The sequence below is a fragment of the Elephas maximus genome, chromosome 22, assembly GCF_024166365.1.
Source record: "Elephas maximus indicus isolate mEleMax1 chromosome 22, mEleMax1 primary haplotype, whole genome shotgun sequence".
NCBI lineage: Eukaryota > Metazoa > Chordata > Mammalia > Proboscidea > Elephantidae > Elephas > Elephas maximus.
The window spans coordinates 18,931,971-18,955,661 of NC_064840.1; the positions used below are offsets into that span (position 1 = coordinate 18,931,971).

The following is a 23,691-nucleotide window of genomic DNA, read 5'->3' on the forward strand; positions in this document are numbered from 1 at the left end:
CTCTTGATCTACATACTGGCTCCTCAAGAGCACAATTAAGTGTTCTGGAATTCCCATTCTTTGCAATGTTATCCATAATTTGTTATGATCCACACCGTCGAATGCCTTTGCATAGTCAATAAAACACAGGTAAACATCCTTCTGGTATTCTCTGCTTTCAGCCAGGATCCATCTGACATCAGCAATGATATCCCTGGTTCCATGTCCTCTTCTGAAACCGGCCTGAATTTCTGGCAGTTCCCTCTCAATACACTGCTGCAGCTGCTTTTAAATGATCTTCAGCAAAATTTTGCTTGCTTGTGATATTAATGATACTGTTCTATAATTTCCACATTCGGTTGGATCACCTTTTCTTGCGAATAGACATAAATATGGATCTCTTCCAGTCAGTTGGCCAGGTAACTGTCTTCCAAAATTCTTGGCATAGACGAGTGAACACTTCCAGCACTGCATTCGTTTTTTTGAAACATCTCAATTGATATTCCGTCAATTCCTTGAGTTTTGTTTTTCACCAAAGCCTTCAGAGCAGCTTGGACTTCTTCCTTTGGTACCATCGGTTCCTGATCATATGCTACCTCCTGAAATGGTTGAACATCAACTAATTCTTTTCGGTATAATGACTCTGTATATTCCTTCCATCTTCTTTTGATGCTTCCTGCATCGTTTAATATATTCCGATAGACTCCTTCACTATTGGAACTCGAGGCTTGAATTTTTTTCTTCGGTTCTTTCAGCCTGAGAAACACCAAGCGCGTTCTTCCCTTTTGCTTTTCTAACTCCGGGTCTTTGCACATGTCATTATAATACTTTACTTCGTCTTCTAGAGCAGCCCTTTGACATCTTCTGTTCAGTTCTTTTACTTCATCATTTCTTAACATTTAATAACATTGTTTAAGTTTCATTGTCTCTGTCAGGGGTATTTTATGGTTACCTTCTATCGGAAAACAGTGATAACTGCCTTTCTATTTACTGTGGTCATATAAAGTGTCCTTTTGAGCTACATTTACTGATACATCTTTTAATGAGTGTATTTGATGAGATTTTTAATGATCAGATTTAAAGAAGAATATTAAATCCATGACAGCATTGAGGTGGTATAAAAATGGAGCAAAAAAATCAAGAAGGTGGCACTGGAATGACGGAAGCTTGAGGAATGCTGCCCCATGAAATTAAAAATAACCCAGCCATGTAATTACATTGTCCTGATAGTATACTGTGAGTTACCTAAATAGCAGGCGTTCACAGTGGTCCCTCACCATTAAGGCACACTCTGAGGGCTTACATACGCAGTTACTTTACCAACAGAAGTATAAAAGAATCATATTCGAACCACAAGACATATGTGCCTGTAAGTCTAATTATTGGAAAATTATAGACCTAAAAAACACAATTAGGCATTGCCGCACTCTGCAGGGTAGATCAAACGTCTTGTGAAAATTGAATAAATCTCGTCTTCATAAAAGCCAGGTGGTAAGGAAGAACCCCTCCCCCAATTGTGGCGCCTTCAGTCATTCATTCACTCAGTCATTCAATCATTCACTCATTCATTGCCATTTTTATTGAGCCCCTGTTATGTGCCCAAGGGACCAGACAGGCCTGATCCCTATCCCCAGACAGTTTACAGTCCAGAGGGAGCACCAGACACTCAGCACAGCCTCGAAAGCCTGAGTGCAAAACTACCAACTGGGCTCTGAAGAGAGCCCCATTCTTTGAAAACACAAAACAAAGGAAATTGCCTAGCCTGGGGGTGGTTGGAGAAGGCTTCCTGGAGGAAGTGACAGTTTTGTTCAAATCCAATGCAAGAATAGCAATTAACTAGGTAAGATAGGGAAACCCTGGTGGCATAATTGTTAAGAGCTACGGCTGCTAAGCATAAGGTTGGCAGTTTGAATCCACCTGGCGCCCCCTGGAAACTCTATGGGGGCAGTTCTACTCTGTCCTTTAGGGTGGCTATGCATCGCAATCAGAATGACTGCAACGGGTAGGTAAGGTAGATGAGGTCATTGGTGGTTCAGTGGTGGAATTCTCACCTTCCATGCGGGAGACCTGGCTTCGATTCCCGGCCGATGCACGTCACACGCAGCCATCACCCACCTGTCAGTGGAGGCTTGCGTGTGGCTATGATGCTGAACTGGTTTCAGTGGAGCTTCCAGACTTAGATGGACTAGGAAGAAAGGCCTGGTGACCTACGTCCAAAACTCAGTCAGTGAAAACCCTATGGATCACAATGGTCCAATCTGCAACCAATTGTGGGGATGGTGCAGGATGGGTCAGCGTTTCATTCAGTTGTGTGTGGGGTTGCAACAACTGGATGGCAACTGGCATGTAAAAGGGCAGCTGATCCCACATGAACCTTTGCCCCAGAGAGCCTCGGGACGGGTGGGTGATGTGATCTCATTTCCACAAGCCCCCCTTAATTTGAGCATCTCATCCTGAGAGTACCATCCTTGGATTCAAAGACACATATTTTCACATGTCTTGGCCCCTAAATGCAAGCCAGTGATGGTACCCATTCTTCAAAAAAGGAAACAACCACCCAAATGCCCAACATTGCAGAAAATCAGAGATGGTGCGTGGGACTCCATCAGCCTCCCCATGAGATTTTGAAGAATAATTTTGACCACTCAGAACCGTCATCATAAGCACCATGGTTAGAGCAGTGGTCTTCAGCCCTGGATGAGGAACTGTAACTAATGTCACAGAATTGTACACTTGAAGAATGTTGAAGTCTCTGTGCCCAGGCCACACCCAATTATATCAGAATCTCTAGGGGTAGGCCCTGGGGTCAATAATGTTTAAAGCTCCCCAGGGGATTCCAGTGTGCAGCCTTGGCAGAGAAGCACCCAGGGGAACCTAGCCCTAAGGAGGGATTCAAATCAGGCTGTCTACAGAAATGTACTGAGCACCTACTATGTGCCAGGATTGGTCTGAGGGCAGGGTTGGGGCTGGTGAGAATTAGATTCCACAGTTATTTAAAAGGACTCCTGGGTAATACAAACATTTAAGTACTTGGCTGTTAACTGAAAGGTCAGAAGTTCCAGTCTACTCGGAAGTACCTTGGAAGAAAGCCCCTGGAGATCTACTTGCAAAAACTCAGCCATTGAAAACTTAGCCATTGTTGCTTTCGTTTCTTAACAAAGGCCTTACAACACTCAATGAATGTGCTTGAGCCAACAGAAAGATGAAAAGTGCTCGCTTCTTTTACTTCTTAAGCTGAATGTTTATACGCATGGCTTGGAGAGCCTGTTAAAAGGCAGATTTGGAATCAGTAGGTCTGGGATGGGGTCCCAGGTTCTCCAGAGTCTGCTAGGCCGACAACCACACCTGGGTAAGTCCTAAAAGGAACCTCTCAGATCCCAGCAACTTCTCCCCCACCACTTCTACCCCACTCCGACGATCCTGAGCATCCCCTCAAGGTGATGACAAAGTGTCTGGAGAGAACAAAATGCACCCTTGCAGCTGGCCAGGTGTAGGCCTGCATTCCCCAGGCTCCAAAATCCCATGACAGCCCCCCTTCCAGCGCACGGGGCAGATTGCAAGAAGAAAGAGAAGGCCTGGGAAGAGGGGGCCTTGGCTGGGTGGTTGTCATAAATAGCAAACCATCTGCTCCCAGCAGCCCCCGCTGTCTAACGTGTCCCCCATCTGGGGCCAGAACAAAGGCAGAGAAATTCAAGAGGCTCCGCAGAGATCAAAACGTTCTCCCGCTGCCTCATGCAATGAGTGTTCCTTTCTAATTAATCACCCGTTCTTGGCAAATCAATTGTGTGTGTTTTCAAATCTGTGCTCCAAGGGCGAGGGATGGATGGGGTGAGAAGTGGAAGCGAAGAGGTCTTTGGGGCTGATTCTCAGGATGGTGGATTCTTGGGGAGCAGCCCACGGCTAAAGGGGAAGGGGAAAGGACTGTGGGGTCAGCCCTGACCCATTCAGCAGGGCCAGAGGGGAATGGATGGGGAGGCTCAAATGCTTGCAGGTCACAGCGATGGGTGGACTGGGCAGGGCTTAGTACACGGAATGGAGGGGACTGGGGCAAAGTGGAGGCTTGGTGCCCTGACCTAACGGGGTGGCGGCTCCTCTGTTCCTGTCCTTCCTTGCCACGCAGAAAGTCAGACCCGGCTTTACCAGCTCTTCCTTTTTTTTTTTTAAGAATGTCTAAAAATGTGGTTTCTTTAAATACGAAACTATGTGATTTATGGAAATTGGCTCAAATTGTATCAAAACACCATGCCACCCACCAAAATATGCCTGAAAGCCCCACATGCAGTGCAGGCTGCCAGTCTGTAACCTCTGAAATAGAGAATGAAATAATTACCAGAAAAATTAAAAGTTATTTCCAGTTATTTTAAGCCTAAAGCCATCAGATTCTCTGGCCTGTATCAGATGAGAGGAAGAAAAAGAAAAAAAAAGTATATATATACATATATATTGTATTTTATGCAAAATAACACATACTTTTTTGTCAACTGTGCAACCCCTGCAAGCATTATTTTCCTAAAGCTTGCTACGCATATTAGGTGCATGGTCACTTTATTTATGTTGGCGTGATATTTACAAAACTTATATATATAAACACATCCATCGTAAGTCAGGGACTACACACACACACACACACACACCATATTTTCACAAATAACACACCCATGTAAATAACATGCCCACACATATAATGTGCAAAGCATACTTAAGAAAATAACATGCGAGGGGGTTGTGTGTTGGCAAAAATGTATAGCGTGTGCATTAGTTTCCATTAAAAAAAAAAAATATATATATATACACACACAGATAGTCCACGACTTACGATGGTGCTCCATTCTGACAACTTGGTTGTGAGTCAGTTCTGATGTAAGGTGAATACTTTTTTTTTTTTTTTAAGTTTTCATTATTATTGCCTTTTATTACCAGTATCTTTACAAATTTTATTTGTTTTGGGGGATTAGCATGAGAATGATAACATCAGCAAAAAACACGCTGAAATACTGTATGCAGTATTTATTACTAACGATAAGATGTAAAAAAAAAAAATGGACAGTTGTTAAGTATGGTTTGTCATAACTTGAGTACGTTGTAAATCGGGGCCTACCTGTACATAAACCTGTTGCTGTCGAGTTGATTCAACTCACAGCAACCCATGTATATATGTATTTAAGTATATATATGTTCACAGCATGCCTACTATGCATTGGACACATTGTAGCTATCTTTCCCTCTATTTCATCCATTCAAAAAAGATTAACTGAGCAGCTACCATTTGCCAGGCCCTGTGCTGTGTGCCATTGAGTGGTCAATGGGAGTAGACAAGCAATAAACACAAAAGCACGTAAGATAAATTGAGATGGAGATAAGTGCTTTAAAAGAAAAAAAATGTTGTCATTGAGTTGATTCCAGCCCATGGCAGCCCCATGTGCATCAGAGTAGAACTGTGCCCCATAGGGTTTTCAACGGCTGTGATCTTTTGGAAGTAAATCACCCGGACTTTCTTCCAAGGCTCCTATGGGCAAATTTGACCTGCCAATCTTTTGGTTAGAAGAGTGCCTCACCATCTGTGTACTCGGGCCTTCTCGATAAGTGCTAAAAGGGAAATAAAACAGGGGGGTGGGTTCACACTTGGGCAGCTTAGGGTGAGCAGTCAGCGTCAGCTCACTGAGGAGGTGTTGTTGGAGCTATGACCACAATGACGAGACATTGCCAGCCATGCAAAACCTGGGGGCAGACTACACCAGACAGAGGGTACCTCAAGAGCAAAGTCTCTGAGCTGGGGATGAGCTCGGCTCATTCTCATTCGTCAACAAGATAAACATAAGAGGTATTGTGGCCACTGGACAGATGGGAACACTGAGGCTCAGACTTACCCCCCCAAATCACATGCCTAGTGAGTAGCAGAATGCTAATTCCTGAACCCCCGTCTCAGACCAGTAATGTTATTAGAGTGAGCAACTGGGTAGTTATTTTCCTGTCTTTGCAAGGCCCAGGATCCATCCCCAAATCAGTGGCAGCCAGTGGGTGGGACAGCAATCTGTCAGCCCTGAACATTCCTTACAGGATTTCCACATGGTCCCAAGGCCGGCAGCTGTCTCTGTGTTTGGAGCATCTGGCACCCTCGGTTGTCTCATTGGCACCCACATGTGCAAGCTAGAGGCATGGAGGCTGCGGGGGCTGTCTCCCCAATCCAGACCTGAACGCCCCCTTCCAGGGGTCTGCGGGAAGTCCCCTGAGGTGAGATTTTGGTAGAAGTATCTGCTGGAACCAGGGCAGCTGACGAGCACTTGGGCCTGATCCCAGATGTATAGCAGAAAAGTAATGATTACAGTGGTCCCTTACACATGCTCACAGCATTCGCAATTCTTCAAACCTTCTGCCCAGCTCCATGCTTCTCTGCCTGGGCACACACTTCCCAGAGCCCCCAGTGGTTTGCTAACGACAATATCAACGTGGAACCTCTTTCTACAGTGCCTCCTCGGCTCGGGGCTTGTAGGGCTCGGGGCTTAGGAGGGGGAAATGGTGTTTTTTCTAGTAAAACAAACACAAACGCCTTTTGTATCACTCAGTTTTGACATCATATTGCTGCCTAACAAACCGCCCCCAAGACTCAGTGGCTTCAAACCACGGTCATTTATTTTTGCTCATACATTTGCAGATTTGTGGGGAGACGGTCGGCTGATGGGGATGGGCTTGGCTATAAACTGTTGGATGGATCTGAACCTGCTCCGTGTGTCTTTAATCCTACCTAGACTAGTGATAGGAGCCCTGGTGGTGCAGTATTTAAGTGCTTGGCTGCTGACTGAAATGCCAGTGGTTCAAACCCACCAGCTGCTCCGTGGAAGAAAAATGTGGCGGTCTGCTTCCATAAAGATTTTAGCCTTGAAAACCCTATAGGAGGGTTCTACCCTGTCCTTTAGGGTCACTATGAGTCGGAATTGACCTGAAGGGAATGGGTTTTAGACTAAAAATAATCGGGGCATATTCTTTTCATGGAGATGGCAAAAGCTCAAGAGGGGGGTAAGAGGAAACCTGTGAGGAGCCTTCTAGGCCTAGGCTCGGAATTGCCCTCATTCCATTGGCCAGAGCAAGTCACATCGCCACGCCCAACATCCATCAGTAGGGGAAGCCGACTCAACCCCTAGTGGAGGTCCTGCAAGTGGGGGCTGAGAACCATTGTAATTTGCACGTTACTGTTGATGAGGTCCCATTTGTATAACACCAGGGACATTCATTCCCGTTACATCTTAATAGCAACAATGGCAGTACTTACTGAGCAGGTACTCCGAGCTTGCACCATGCTAAGTTCTTGATGAGCATTAACTCATTTGATCCTCAAGACAACCCTATGATGTGAGTGCTACTATTATCCCCACTTCACAGATGAGAAAACTGAGGCTCGGTGAAGTGACTTACCCAAGGTCACGTGGCTAGTAAGTGGTAGAGGCGGGAGTCAGACCTGGACAGTCTGGCTCCAGAACCCTCTCTCTTAACCATGTGTAGCCCTTCCTCTCTTAACTCCCACAGTGCTCAGCACACAGTAGGTACTCAGGAAATGTCTGTTAAGTTGAAACAAAGTCTCTGTGAATTGCATCTGCTGGAATTGGATGCTGTTATGTCAACCAGTTTTGTGTTCCTATTTTAGGAACCGGTTCATGGTTTCTGCCAGGGGTAAGGTCCCTGTCATGCTAGTGCCCTCATCATTTCATGTAGTTGGTGCCAAGCCATCCAGGTACTGTCTGCAAAAAGAAGGCTCAAGCCTCCACTGCTCTCCCTCCCCTGGCCTCCCCTCCTCTTCCTGCCTTGACTGTACAGCCTCTTGCTTCATATACATTCAAATAAGAAGGATCACCTCTAGCTGACTTCCCAGCCCTGCCGCAGTTCTCAGGCTCCTCACTCCCTCCTGGGCTGCAATTTAATCTCCTGATATATTTCAGATATAGCCCTAGAAGAATGACTTAGCTTAGTATTGGAAACATCAGAGTAACTTCCCACAGAGTTGAGTTGACCTGAAATGGGAGGAGGAGGCTTCCTGCCCAAAACTAAGCATTGTGGGTTAAGCTTTCTTTGTTTTCCTTAGGACTTTTAAAGCAGATAGTGCAGACAGTTAACATGCTCGGCTGCTAACCAAAAGGCTGGCAGTTTGAGTCCACCCAGAGGTGCTTTGGAAGAAAGACCTGGCAATCTACCGCCAAAACGCAGCCATTGACCAAACTGACAAAAGAAAAACAGGAGAGGATGTAAATAACTCGAATAAGAAATGAAATGGGGAACATTACAACAAACCCAACTGAAATAAAAAGGATCATAACAGAGTGTTATGAAAAACTACACACACTCCCACAAATTTGAAAACCTAGAGGAAACAGACAAATTTCTAGAAACACACGACCACCCAAATTAACACAAACTGAAGTTGAAAATCTGAACAGACCCATAACAAGAGAAGAGATTGAAAAGGTAATAATAATAATAAAAAAAAAAACCCTCCCAACACAAAAAGGCCCAGGCCCATATGGCTTCGCTGGAGAATTCTATCAAACATTCAGAGGAGAGCTTACACCAGTACTACTCAAACCATTTCAGAACATAGAAAAGGAAGGCGTACTTCTGAATTCATTCCACGAAGCCAGCATAACTCTGATGCCAAAACCAGGCAAAGACACCACAAGAAAAGAAAATTATAGACCAATATCCCTCATGAATATAGATGCAAAAATTCTCAACAAAATTCTAGCCAATAGAATTCAGCATCATCTCAAAAAAATAATGCACCACGACCAAGTGGGATTCATACCAGGTATGCAAGGATGGTTCAACATTAGAATCAATCAATGTAATCTACCAAAAATAAAATTTAAAAATCACATGATCGTCTCAATCAATGCAGAAAAGGCATTTGGCAAAGTTCAATACCCATTCCTAATAAAAACTCTCGAAAACTAGATATAGAAGAGAAATTCCTGAACATAATAAAGGGGATCTATACAAAACAACTCTTTTTTTTTTGTACAAAACAACAGCCAACATCATTCTTAATGAAGAGAAGCCTAAAATATTCCCCTTGAGAACAGGAACAAGATAAGGATGTCCTTTATTACCACTCGTGTTTAATATTGTGCTAGAAGTCCTAGCTAGAGCAATAAGGCAAGAAAAAGAAATAAAGGCCGTCCAACTTGGTAAGGAAGAAGTAAAACTGCCCGTATTTGTGGATGATATGATACTATGAGTCAGAATCGACTCGACAGCACTGGGTTGGGTTTTTTATGATACTAACCCAAAAGACTCCACAAAAAAACTACTAAAACTAATAGAAAGATTCAGCAGAGGAGCAGGATACGATATAAACACACAAAAATCAGTTGGGACTCCTATACACCAATAAAGAGAACTATGAGGATGGCACTGGGGGGGATGTAAAGGAAATCAGGAAAACAATACTATTTATAATAATAAAAAAAAATTTATAATAGCCCCTAAAAAAATGAAATACTTAGGAATAAATCTACACAGGGATGCAAAAGACCTATACAAAGAAACCTACAAAAAACTACTGCAAGAAACCAAAAAAGACCCACATAAACGGAAAAACCTACCACGCTTCTGGATAGGTAGACTTAACATTGTGAAAATGTCAATACTACCCAAAGCAATCTACAAATACAATACAATCCCAATCCAAATACCAACAGCATTCTTTAAAGAGATAGGAAACTATTAACTTTATATGGAAATGGAAGAGGCCCCAGATAAGTAAAGCACTACTGAAGAAGAAGAATAAAGTAGGAGGACTTGCACTACCTGATCTCAGAACCTACTATACAGCTATGGTAGTCAAAACAGCCTGGTACTGGTACAACGACGGACACATTGACCAATGGAACAGAACTGAGAGCCAAGATGTAAATCCATCCACCTACAGTCACCTGATCTTCAACAAAAGCCCAAAGTCCATTGAATGGGGGAAAAGACAGTCTTTTTTACAAATGGTACTGGCAAAACTGAATCATCAGTACTCATACCTCACACCATACACAAAAACTAATCCAAAATGGATCAAAGAGCTAAATATAAAATCAAAAACTATAAAGATCATAGAAGAAAAAATACAGTCAACACTAGAGGTCCTAACACAGGGCATGAATAGGATACAAACCATAACAACACAAGAACACCAGAAGATAAGCTAGGTAACTGGGATTTTTAAAAAAATTAAACATTTATGCCCATCAAAAGACTTCACCAAAAGAGGATTTACAGACTGTGAAAAAATGTTTAGCTCTGACAAATCCGACAAAGGTCTAATCTCTAAAATCTATAGGAAAATCCAACACCTGTACAATAAAAAGGCAAATAATCCAATTAAAAAATGGACAAAGGATATGAACAGACACTTCACCAAAGAAGACATTCAAGCAGCTAACAGACACATGAGGAAATACTCTCGATCACTAGCCATTAGAGAAATGCAAATCAAAACCACAATGAGATAGCATGTCACCCCGACAATACTGGCACGAAAAAAAAATGTTGGAGAGGCTGTGGGGAGATTGCAACTCTTATGCGCTGCTGATGGTAATCCAAATGGTACAACCATTTTGGAAAACGATACGCCACTTCCTTAAAAAGAGAAATAGAGGCATTAATCCAAAAAAACACAAAATAATAAATGTTGGAGAGGCTATGGAGAGATTGGAACACTTATACACCACCGATAGGAATGTAAAATGGTACAATCACTTTGGAAATCGATTTGGTGCTTCCTTAAAAAGCTAGAAATAGAACTACCATACGATCCAGCAATCCTGCTCCTTGGAATATATCCTAGAGAAATAAGAGCCTTTACATGAACAGATATATATGCACACCCATGTTCATTGCAGCACTGTTTACAATAGCAAAAAGACGGAAGCAACCGAGGTACCCATCAACTGACGAATGGATAAATAAATTATGGTATATTCACACAATGGAATACTATGCATTGACGAAGAACAGTGATGAATCTGTGAAACACTTCATAACATGGAGGAATCTGGAAGGCATTATGCTGAGTGAAATCAGTCAGTTGCAAAAGGACAAATATTGTATAAGACTACTATTATAAGAACTCAAGAAATAGTTTAAACAGAGAAGAAAATATTCTTTGACGGTTACGAGAGCGGGGAGGGAGGGAGGGTGGGAAGGGGTTTATAGTTAAGAACTACTTTAGGTGAAGGGAAAGACAACACACAATGCAGAAGAGGTCAGCACAACTGGACCAAACCAAAAGGAAAGAAGTTTCCTGAATAAACTGAATGCTTCAAAGGCCAGCGTAGCAGGGGCAGGGGTTTGGGGACCATGGTTTCAGGGGACATCTAAGTCAATTGGCATAATAAAATCTATTAAGAAAACATTCTGCATCCCACTTCGAAGAGTGGCATCTGGGGTCTTAAATGCTAGCTAGTGGCCATCTAAGATGCATCAATTGGTCTCAACCTACCTGGACCAAAGGAGAATGAAGAACACCAAAGACACAAGGTAATTACGAGCCCAAGGGACAGAAAGGGCTACATAAACCAGAGACTATGTCAGCCTGAGACCAGAAGAACTAGAGGGTGCCTGGCTACAATCGATGACTGCCCTGACAGAGAACACAACAGAGAACCCCCGAGGGAGCAGGAGAGCAGTGGGATGCAGACCCCAAATTCTCGTAAACAAACCAGACTTAATGGTCTGACTGAGACTAGAAGGACCCCGGTGGTCATGGCCTCCAGACCCTCTGTTGGCCCAGGACAGGAACCATTCCCGAAGCCAACTCTTCAGACAGGGATTGGACTGGACAATGGAATGGAGAGGAATGCTGGTGAGGAGTGAGCATCTTGGATCAGGTGGACACTTGAGACTATGTTGGCATCTCCTGTCTGGAGGGGAGATGAGAGGGTAGAGGGGGTTAGAAGCTGGCAGAATGGACACGAAAAAAGAGAGTGGAAGGAGAGAGTGGGCTGTCTCATTAGGGGGAGAGCAATTGGGAGCATATAGCAAGATGTATATAAGTTTTTGTGTGAGAGACTGATTTGATTTGTAAACTTTCACTTAAAGCACAATAAAATTTTTTAAAAAAAAAAAAAAAGAAAGAAAGAAATAGAAATACCATATGATCCAGCAATCCCACTCCTAGAAGTATATCCTAGAGAAATAAGAGCTGTCACACGAATAGACATATGCACACCCATGTTCATTGGAGCATTGTTCACAACAGCAAAAGGATGCAAACAACTTAAGTGCCCATCAACAGACGAATGGGTAAACAAACTGTGGTGCATACACACGATGGAATATTACTCAATGATAAAGAACAATGGTGAATCCGTGAAACATCTCACAACATGGATGAAACTGGAGGGCATTATGCTGAGTGAAATAAGTCAATCACAAAAGGACAAATATTGTATGAGACCATTACTATAAAAACTCATGAAAAGATTTACACACAAAAAGAAACAATCTTTAATGGTTACAGGAGAGGGAAGGGGTAGGGAGGGAAAAACACTAAATAGACAGTAGATAAGTAGTAACTACTGTGAAGGGTAAGACAGTACACAATACTGGGGAAGCCAGCATGACCTGTCCAAGGCAAGGTCATGGAAATTTCATAGACACATCCAAACTCCCTGAGGGACCAAATTACTGGGCTGAGGGCTGTGGGGACCATGGTTCTCAGGGAACATCTAGCTCAATTGGCATAACATAATTTATAAAGAAAATGTTCTACATTCTACTTTGGTGAGCAGCATCTGGGGTGTTAAAAGCTTGTGAGTGGTTACCTAAGCTACTCCACTTGTCTCACTATGTCTGGAGCAAGGGAGAATGAAGAAAACCAAAGACACAGGGGAAAGATTAGTCCAAAGAACTAATGGACTATAACTACCACAGCCTCCACCAGACTGAGTCCAGCACAACTTCATGGTACCCGGCTACCACCACTGACTGCTGTGACACGGCTCACAATAAAAAGTCCTGGACAGAGCTGGAGAAAAATGTAGGTCAAAATTCTAATTTGAAAAAAAAATAAAACTCACCAGGCTTACTGGTCTGACAGAGACTGGAGAAACCCCGAGATTATAGCCCCTGGACATACTGAAGTCTCTCCTAAGGGTGCGTGCAGTGGTGAGGCTGTCATTAGGGAAGCCACTGGGCGGGGGGGCGGGGGGTGGATTTTGGCAGAGAAGTGAGGTCCTGCAAGTGGGGACTGAGAGCCACTGTAATTAGACAGGCAAAACAAGACTAAATGGGCACACCAGCCCAGGGGCAAGGACGAGAAGGCAGGAGGGGACAGGAAAGCTGGCAATGGAGAGCCCAAAGTCGAGAAGGGGAGAGTGTTGACATATGGTGGGGGTTGGCAACCAATGTAACAAAATAATATATGTATTAATTGTTTAACGAGAAACTAGTTTACTCTGTAAACCTTCATCTAAAGTACAATTTAAAAAAAAGAAAAGAAAAAGCAGCCACTGAAAACCCTGTGGAGCACAGCTCTACTCTGAGACACATGGGTTCTGGGAGAAGACCATCCCCGCTGTCTGGGATGCAGGGTTTTTTCCTGTGGGCTCTCGATGCTCCACGTGCTGCTCATTGCCATATGGGAAATAAAAAAACATGACTGGGTGCGTGCAGCGGTGAGGCTGTCATTAGGGAAGCCACTGGGGGGGATTTTGGCAGAGAAGTGAGGTCCTGCAAGTGGGGACTGAGAGCCACTGTAATTTGGGTGTTACTGTTCATGTGGCTCCAAGGGATTAAATCACATGGTTCTAGTTCTAGAATTTCTGATGAACATTCATTCACTCTTTTATTCATTCATTCATTCAACAACTATTTATTACACCTGTTAAGTTCCAAACACTGAGTGGCCCCTGTGAAATTTATAATCAGGAAGCCACGTGTCCTCTCTGAACCTCAGTCTCTTTATCTATAAAGTGTGGGTGCACTTATGAGGATGGAAGTTCACCTCTAAAGCACTTCTAGGAGAAGGCATCCTGGTGTCACAAAATGAGCACTGGAATAAGAGTCAGGATGCCTCACTAGCTGAGCGCCTCTGATCACGTCACTCCTCCACTCTGAACCTCAGTTTCTTTATCGGGAAAAATGAGAGGGCTACACTGCATGATTTCAAAGAACTCTTCTTCCTCTAACAGACTGTGACTTTTCAATCCAAATATTCTATGATTCTAGCATGAGGACACCCTCTGACTCCAGCAATGAGCATCCTCCCATTCCGAGACGCAAATCTCCTCCTTACAGGAGGCCCATGTTGTAAACTTCCAGAAAAAGCAGGAGAAAAGGACTCACTTCCTTCAGGTGAGCATGAAGGTGTGCTGGAACCCTCCCACCCCCCGGGAGTTGCTTTTCCAGGACCCCCAAGTCACTAAATTTATCTTCCCCATCATGCCCTTAATCTCTGAAAATTTAATGGCACGACCGTAAGCTGCCTAAGGAACATAGCTGACCCATCAAGAATAAATCAAAACCTCCCAGCAGTGCTTCTGAATAAATGATAGCAGCTCGGAGCAGCGGGCAGGCTAGCTGTGAGGTTTAATGCACCTTGGGAGAGATCTAAGCCTGCACCCTGTTGGGGGTGGGGAGGCAGAGCTGGGAGATAGGTGTAAAGTGGGAGCTCAGGGAGGAGATCAGGCCCCAGAGGCTTCTGTGTGTTCCAGCGGAACTAGACCCAAGTCCTCCCAGTCAGTGCTGGCTCGTCCTTGCCTGAAAGTAAAAAGTCCCCCAGAGAGAGGAAAAGCTGTCCTAGACACACCCACAGGGTTAAGGAAACACATGACAGCTCAGAAACCTCAATTATAACCCCAGCTCTTCTAATAATTCACTGTTTGGCCAGTTTCCCCATCTGTGAGGCGGGGTGTCTTAGGCTGGGTTCCCTAAAGGAGTAAAGCCAGTGAAACATATATATACAGAGAGAGAGAGAGGGATGGTAATTGACTATGCAAAGGCATTCAACTGTGTGGATCATAACAAATTATGGATAACATTGCCAAGAATGGGAATTCCAGAACACTTAATTGTGCTTATGAGGAACGTGTATATGGATCAAGAGGCAGTCATTTGAATAGAACAAGGGAATACTGCATGGTTTAAAGTCAGGAAAGGTATGTGTAAGGGTTGTATCCTTTCACCATACTTACTCAATCTGTATGTTGAGCAAATAATCCAAGAAGCTGGATTATATGAAGAAGCATGGGGCATCAGCATTGGACTCATTAACAAGACTCATTAACCTGCCTTATGAAAATGACACAATCTTGTTTGAAGAGGACTTGAAGCATTTATTGGTGAAGATCAAGGACCACAGCCTTCAGTCTCGATTACACCTCAACATGAAGAAAACAAAAGTCCTCACAACTGGACCAATATGCAACATTATGACAAATGGAGAAAAGATTGAAGTTGTCAAGGATTTCATTTTACTTGGGTCCACAATCTACACCATGGTAGCATCAGTCAAGAAATCAAACAACACAATGCATTGGGCAAACCTGCTGCAAAAGACCTCTTTAAAGTTTCGAAAAGTAAAGATGTCACCTTGAGGACAAAGGTGTGCATGACCCAAGCCATGGTGTTTTCAATCACCTCATATGTATGAGAAAGCTGGAGGATGAATAAGGAAGACCAAAGAAGAACTGACGCCTTTGAATTGTGATGTTGACAAAGAATATTGAACATACCATGGACTGCCAAAAGACCCAACAAATCTGTCTTGAAAGAAGTACAACCAGAATGCTCCTTGGAGCAAGGATGGCGAGACTACGTCTCACATACCTTGGACATGTTATCTGGAGGGATTAGTCCCTGGAGAAGGACATCGTGCTTAGTAAAGGAGAGTGTCAGCAAAAAAGAGGAAGACCCTCAACGAGATGGACTGACACAATGGCTGCAACAATGGGCTCAAGCACAGCAACAATTGAGAGGATGGTGTAGGACTGCGCAGTGTTTTGTTCTGTTGTGCGGAGGGTCGCTATGAGTCAGAACCGACTCAACAGCACCTGACAACAACAACAAAGAGAGAGAGAGAGATGTATTTAAAGGAAATGGCTCACGGAGTTGTGGAGGCCAGCAAATCCCAAATCTATGGGTCAGGCATCAGGCTGGAGGTTTCTCCTGACTCATGGGTTTGCCGGGGCTCACAAGCCTAAAACCTGCAGGTCAGGTGGCAGGCTCTTAGCTCACTCCCAAGAGCTGGAGGTCAGATGATGACGAGTCAGACGCATGATCTGGAGAGAGAGCTTTGCCAGGGCATCCATTATATATTGAGTGCAGGCCACACCCCCAAGCAAACAACCTTTACATCAGGTCACAAAATGGAGGATAATTACATAATACTGAGAATCATGGCCTAACCAAGTTGACACATAACATTAACTACCATGTGGGGATACCCTAAACAAAGACCCCCACCTGTCTGCCAGTTTGTCTTACTATATAGTGGCTTGCATGTTGCTGTGATGCTGGAAGGTGTGCCACCAGTATTCGAGTACCAGCAGGATCACCTATGGTGGACAGGTCTCAGTGGAGCTTTCAGGCTAAGACAGACTAGGGAGAAAGGCCTGGCAATCTACTTCTCAAAATTAGTCAGTGAAAACTTTATGGATCACAACGGAATATTGTCCAACTTGCTCTCTTTGGACATGTCATTGGGAGGGGTCAGTCACTAGAGGAGGACATTATGTTTGGTGAAGCAGAGGGCCAAAGAGGGCAAGGGAGACCCTCAATGAAATGGTTTGGCATAATAAACACAATGATGGATTGGCAGAATAACCACAAGCCAACGACAATCATGAGGATGATGTAGGACCCGGCGATGTTTGTTCTATTGTACATAAGGTCACCATAAAGTCAGAGTCAATTCAATGGCAGCTATCTGTCTGTCTGTCTGTCTATCTATCTATCATCTATCTATCTGGTCCCATTTTACACAGAGAAGGAAATGGAAGCTCATAAAGGTGAAGTGACTTGCCCAAGGTCTTACAGTAAATCAGGATTCAAACCAGTCATGGCCCCAACTCTGTGATCTTTCTCCTACAGTGGGAACCCTGGGCCCTACATATCTGCTTTTGTACTTTGCGGGGTGGGGCTGAGTCCCACCAGGAAGTCCCAGGCCTGCACCCACCCAGGCCTCTAGGGGTTGGGTTACAGTGGATTTGTCTGATTCATGCCATCTTCCTGCACATCCCCACCCAGGCCTCTGTGCTCTCCACCCCTCCCATGGGTACTCCAAGAAACAGGCAGATGGTCAGCCTTGGCCCTGGCTAGATGATCCTTTGGAGTTAGTTTCTATTGAGTGAAGTATCCAAGGACATCCCATTCCCTGCCAGGAACTATTTGGAAATTTCAGCCAACCCCAGATAAATGGATAAACAGGCTCTGCTTGGAAACAGGGAGGAAATACAGTTAGGAGCTACTGATACTCGGCCCCTCACTGATATGTGGCTCTCCAAGAGCTTCTTCTAAGTAAATCAGACTCCCAACAGCTCCTCCATCTCCTCACATTCCAGGGAGGTACAGACACAAGACCTGCCTCTGTGTTTTCTTACATTTCTGGCAAATGGCAACTCCAGGTCGGGAGCCTGGGGTCTCCTTCATGCCTCTTCCACACCTGAAAGCACAGAGCACTGACCCTTCGAGTCGAAAAGGTGACCAATGAGACGGCTTTTAAACATTGTTAAGACATTGAAGCCTTTCTTCAAACACACTCTTAACTCAAAATCCCAAAATATGAAATATAAAAAATATAAAAGCTGGAGCTGCTCTGGGGAAAGCAGGGATGAAAATCCCAGTCTCTGCCTACCTAGCTGGCTTTCACTTCCTAAGACAGCCCCAGGGCCCTTCTCCAGGAATTCACTTTGCAAACCACTACTCTAATCAGATGGGGAAACAGGACAACAAAATGGAAGTCCCTTACCAGACGGCTATTGAAATCCCAAATAGGAGACACCCAGTCCTTTCCTTGGGCTAAGTCAGTGTCTGGTTGTGTGGATTTGCCCAACACCAGTAAATGCTGGTTGATTTATTTGCTAAATGGTTGGTTAGTGGTTATTTGGTTGATTAATTAGTTTGAAGGTTGGTTGGTTGTATGGTTTATTAGTTGTTCATTGATTGGTTGAGTGGTTGGTTGGCTGGTTGATTGGTGCATTGATTAGTTGGTTGGTTATTGGTTAGTTGATGGCTCGTCAGTTGTTTGGTTAGTTAATTGAATGGCTAGTTGGTTGGTCAATCCACTGATTGATTGACTAGCTGGCTGATTAGTTGGTTAATTGGTTGGCTCCTTAACTGGTTGGTTAAATAAATGAATGTGTGAGTGACTTATTTAGAATTTGCGCATGGTAGTTCTTTGGAGAGGACAAAGGATGGAAGAGCAGATGGCCTGAGAAAGGAAGAAGTTTCACTCCAGGCCTTCAGTAAAAGTGGAGACAGAAAAGGTGGCAAAGTCGCTGTTTCCAGAGCCTGCCTGTTGACTTCTTGACTTCGGAGTTGAGCAGATAAGCCAGTGAGTATGATTGTATTATTAAAAAAAATATAAACTGTAAAGTCTGGTACGTATGTCATAGAGGTCCTCTCTTACCACCTCTAGGCTTCCCACGCCTCCTGTTTTCCCTCCTTCCACTCTTTCCCCAAAACAACCCTTCTCTTTGATCTTTTACCCCTCACCCCTGAGGGCATCAGTGAGAAAGAACAGCTCAATGTGTTTTAAAATATACATATATTTGAGAGATGGAACATTAATGGGGGTATTTCAGCCATTCTACAGCAAATGCAATTAGAGTTTGAAGGAAATAGTTCTAGGACCCTGTATTCGTATCTGTGAGCACCATTTATTCTGACCTAAAGATAATGGGGAGCCCTGGTGGTGCAGTGGTTGAAAGTTTGGCTGCAAACCAAAGGGTCGCCAGTTTGAATCCATCAGCCGTTCCTGGGAAACCCTATGGGGCAGTTCTACTTTGTCCTGTAGGGCCACTATGAGTCAGAATCAACTTGACAGCAGTGGGTTCAGGTTTTTTTCTTTTTTGGTTTAAATGTAATAGAGGGGTCCTGGTGGTGCAGCAGTTAAGTGCTCAGCTGTGTTGTACTGTCACATTCTGTACACTCAAGGACAGAGAATAATGATTCCAATATTATTTCCTAAATCATTCCCTCCTTGTGATCAGAGATAGGAGATAACACATCGATGATCAATACCTGGACTTAGTAGAGGTACTAGATGGCGACCATGGCAGGTTCTTTAAACTCACGGTGCTGGTTTTCCACTGGATAACATCTGGTTCATCACCAGCATCTTAAGAGGAGATATTTTCATCAATCGCATGGCCAAAGTGAGCAGACTTGATGTACATCAACATTTTAGCCCAAGGCCTTCTTTTGCCTTTTAGGTGTGTAAGACAATAGAGGATAAATTTTATTACGTCTGCTACTATCAGGATGTAGACTAAGAATATTACTTGCAGTACCCCATGTACTTATTCCTGATGGTAGCCAACCAAATAAATCTGGTGTTTGTAAGGGTGTTACAGGGTGTAACCAAGTAGCTTGCTATCCAATTCTGTGTATATTCTGTTCTTCTCCTGTGTTATTTATTTAAATGTAATGAGGTATTTGCTACAGAACATAGTATGCTTTCTTGGACCAATAAATAAAAATCTAAGGCTATTTTGTTATCTCATGTCACCTTGGCTTAATGAGGTCAGAGATCACTGTTGTGTTTCCATCCCACTAGCAACTTTGTCTGTGATTTGTCCCATAGTGTTTGATAAATTTCTTGAAGATTTCTCCAATTCAAATATACCCTAAGTAGGAATTAAAGTTACCAACCATAACCTGAGTATTGGACCAATGGACTTTATTCTAACTCTTATTTTACAATGGGTAAGAAATTAACATTATCTTTCTAAAATTTGGGAACCCTGGTGGCATAGAGGATAAGAGCTACGGCTGCTAACCAAAGGGTCGGCAGTTCAGATCTGCCAGGTGCTCCTTGGAAACTCTGTGGGGCAGTTCTACTCTGTCCTGTAGGGTCGCTATGAGTTGGAATCGACTCGACGGCACTGGATTTGGTTTTGGTTTTTGGTTTCTAAAATTTACTATGAATATCTAAAGATAATCCTGAAGTTCCCAAAGTGCATTGCCCACACATTTGCCAGGAATCTAAACAAGGGATTCCCCATGTAAATTCACTATCAGTTGGAAAGGGATCATCTAAACTAGTATAGTTGAATCTACCATACAAAACATATATCCCTAAAGCACACAAGGTTTGTCTAGAGAAAACAGAAGGTATAGAAAATTTACATGTGACAAACAAGTTTCTATTAAAGAATACATGATTGGCAAGATAACACAGGATGGACTTCTCCTGTCGGAGGTTTCCAATTAATTTGTTTAAAACATACTAAGTGTTCTTCCCAAGGGCAAGCTGCCCCTTCTTGGTTTTTCTATTAACACTCATGGGTCATTTTTCAGAAGCAGAGCGGAATCTGAGACAAAATGGAGTCTGAGCCGTGAGGTCAATCTCCTCTAAAAACATGATTTCTTTAAGGTACATAATTTTCTGTATAGCAAGAGGGTGAGAGTTGGATTACAAACATTGGATGGGTATTTCATACAACATTGTCTTGAAGACTGAATAAACTATTTACTTATTTACCTTAAACATAACTCTCAGTCCAATCTTTGGAGTCAGTTTCTCAAAACAGACTGAATTCTTCAGAAAAAGCACAACGTCCAGAGCAACATGGTCTTAGCTAGTTTATCTGGACAATGGTTTGACTCAAAGTGGCTTCAGGAATTAGTTTTTTTCTCAAAGTTCGAAGATCAAAAGGACACCCAAAGGCGATGCCCTGTGTGGGTTGCCCCAACCTCTACGAAAGCCAGAAATCTGGATTCCAGGAGAATCACATACAACTCTCTCATGGTTCCCTCCTTTGGATCACGATCTTGGTCTAGAATCTTTGATCAAAAATGCTCAACAAATGGTAATCGGGCATCATCTGGTTTTTAAGATCCCAGGCACCATACAGCCAATTAGGAGGTAAAATAGAAATGCTAACAATAATATGAGGCCAATTGTCTGAGATAGACAATGAAACCATGACCCTAAGGTCTTCGAACCCAGGAAACAAATCTCATGAGGTGTTTGTTTACACATAAGCTGTATCAGTAACTGCTTTTCACAGACCTCAGCAACAACTACATCTGCCACACCTAAGACTGCATATTAATACAAACACAGCAACATCTATCTATACGGCAAGAACTATTCCTTGAGAGAACTAATAGAAATTCTAATGCTATTCTGATTTGTAAAATCATAGCTCAAATTTCAGACACTTCTCTGGTTATCATATTTACAACTTTGCTAAGTTTACCAACAGGAGCTTCTAATTCAAGAGTTAAAATAACTAAAACCATTAGTTAGATAATTTAGGAGAAAAGAGGAAAATGGTTTCTTATATCCAGAAAGTAGGACCTTAAAGCATTTATTTTCAGAAAGAAAGACCTTAAAATATCAGCAATACTCTCACATAAAACCCACAGTATAATTTCATTTTCTCAGTCTTATGTAGTTAACTTTTGTTGCAAGCGATTCTGGATCGATCACAGTCTGCAAAGCCATCGGCTTCTGCATAAGAGTTCTGGAAATCTTGATTGAGGCTAGTCACAGTGTTTTTTTGCAAGTTCAATACAGTCCATTTTTTGTTGTTGTTGTTGTTGAGATATTCTGGTCAAATGTTTTCAGAAAATCAGCAAAGTAAAAACTTATTTGCAGATGTGATGACAAAACTTAATATGGCCATGATTAATTTATAAACATATCTTTTAATAGTGAAAGACCTGACAGCAATTAATTACAAGCATAACGCAAAGGCCAAGTAAAATCAGTTTTAAAAAAACTTTACATAAAAATATTTCTAAATATAACCATTAACTGTATTTTTAAAGAGCTTTAGATATAATAAATAATAATCTTGAGACAAAATACCATAGTCAGGATATACCGAGAATATATGTACCAAGATTATCAAGTCTGTAAATACCTGAATAGTAATAAAAAATAACTTCATAGGTAAATAATTTGAATTCTCCACTCAAAATACTGGCTCTGATGATGCTAGATTCAAAGAAAAAAAAATTTATGCATTTGTTAAGTGCATAAAGAGGAAATACTAACATATAAATTTTAACCCAAAGAGAAAGAATCAGGCAGTTCTCTTGATTTTAACAATACATTCCATGTAATTTATAGCATGTTAAATAAACCTTTTTAGCAGTTTTCCTTATAAAAAAAATTCGGTGGCTTTCCATGAAGTTTCAAACTTGGCAGGAGTTTATCATAAGTTACCGTGAAACAATACTTAAACGCTAGTCAACGAAAGACCTTAAAATAAAGACCTTAGCTTTTTTTTCCCCTAAAGCCCTGTGGCTTGGTTTCTGACTCAGGAATCTTATTTTAATGAGAGACCGAACTTTTGTCTTAGAGGCAGATTACACACACACACAAAAATAGATTATCTCTTCAACTCAGTACTCAAAGAAAATTTTGACATTTTAACAGCAGGAAACCTAATTCTTTGTTTTATAAAAGCTCCTAAAAATCTCATAAATCAAACCATTAAACTTCAGTCAGACAGATAAAACTTTTGACCATATCAAATAAATTCCTTTTTACTAACCTTCTTAAATGTTGTCTTTGTTGCATATCTTACAGTACATCCCTTTAAAATGGCAAAAATGAACTCACTCATTAAAAAAAAAAAAATTACTCATTAGCTGACCCAAATATACACACATATATCCTTTCTTTTGTGGTGTAAAAAGCAAAAGTATATAAACGTAAATGATGACAAATATCTATTAACTCAATTTAACATCAATGAGTTACCTAAAAGGTCTTAGATATTACTTTAAGCCTGTAGACCATAAAATAAAATATAACGAATTGAAATAGTTTGTTTAAACATTCCAAGTTTTCATTTGACTTTTACTGTTTTGCATATTTTCCCAAACTAATTTTTGGGTGGGCTTTGGAAATCCCAAAGTCTCTGTTCAACTGACTCATTCATTCATATGGATATAACCTTAAGTCTCTGGCTACCATTGGAAACATTTTTCCTGGTCATTTCAGGCATGTCTCATTGTGATTTTTATTAAACCTTGGAGACTGAGGGCTGCAGAACCTGATGTAGTCCCACCCTCTCTATTTTTCGATTCATGTTAGAAGGCAAGATTAGCCCATTCTGATTCATTTACATATGTTTAAGTTGAGGGAGGCATTTTGAAAGGCTGTCTACCCAGTAAACACCAAAGCCCTTTAGCAATTTCGTAAATGAACCCAATTCTTAGCTAGGGAGGCTGAGGGCTGGTGGGGTGGGTCTTCCCAATACATTTACATATGTTTAAGTCCACCTAGACATTTTGAAAGGCAAAAGATAACTAACTTCTTTCTCTTTTGCTGTTCTGGAACTTCTACTTTTACTTTAAGACAAAACTATCCTTTTTCTTTAAATAAAATACATTTCATACAATATCTAGTTTAAGCTACTTAAAAATGTTTTCCTTCTAAGACTGACATACAGAACATAAAGATCTTGGTGTACTTTTCAAATCGACCAATTTAAATCAAAGTTTCTCTGAGTAGCTACTAAAAGCCTAAATCATAAGACAGACACAAGATGCAGT

The 23,691-nt window shown here is 42.2% G+C and overlaps 1 protein-coding gene across 7 annotated transcripts in view; it reads right to left on the reverse strand.

The window, feature by feature from the left end:
• The window catches only part of CMKLR1 (chemerin chemokine-like receptor 1), a 183,961-nt gene that overhangs the window by 79,629 nt on the left and 80,641 nt on the right, over window positions 1-23,691 (reverse strand). The window contains exon 3 of one of the 7 annotated variants that reach the window (XM_049865998.1): window positions 19,198-19,294. The exons of the other annotated variants lie outside the window; for them this stretch is intronic. The gene's annotated coding sequence lies outside the window, so the exon portion shown is untranslated. The remainder of the gene's footprint in view (window positions 1-19,197; window positions 19,295-23,691) is intronic. 7 annotated transcript variants of the gene reach the window in all.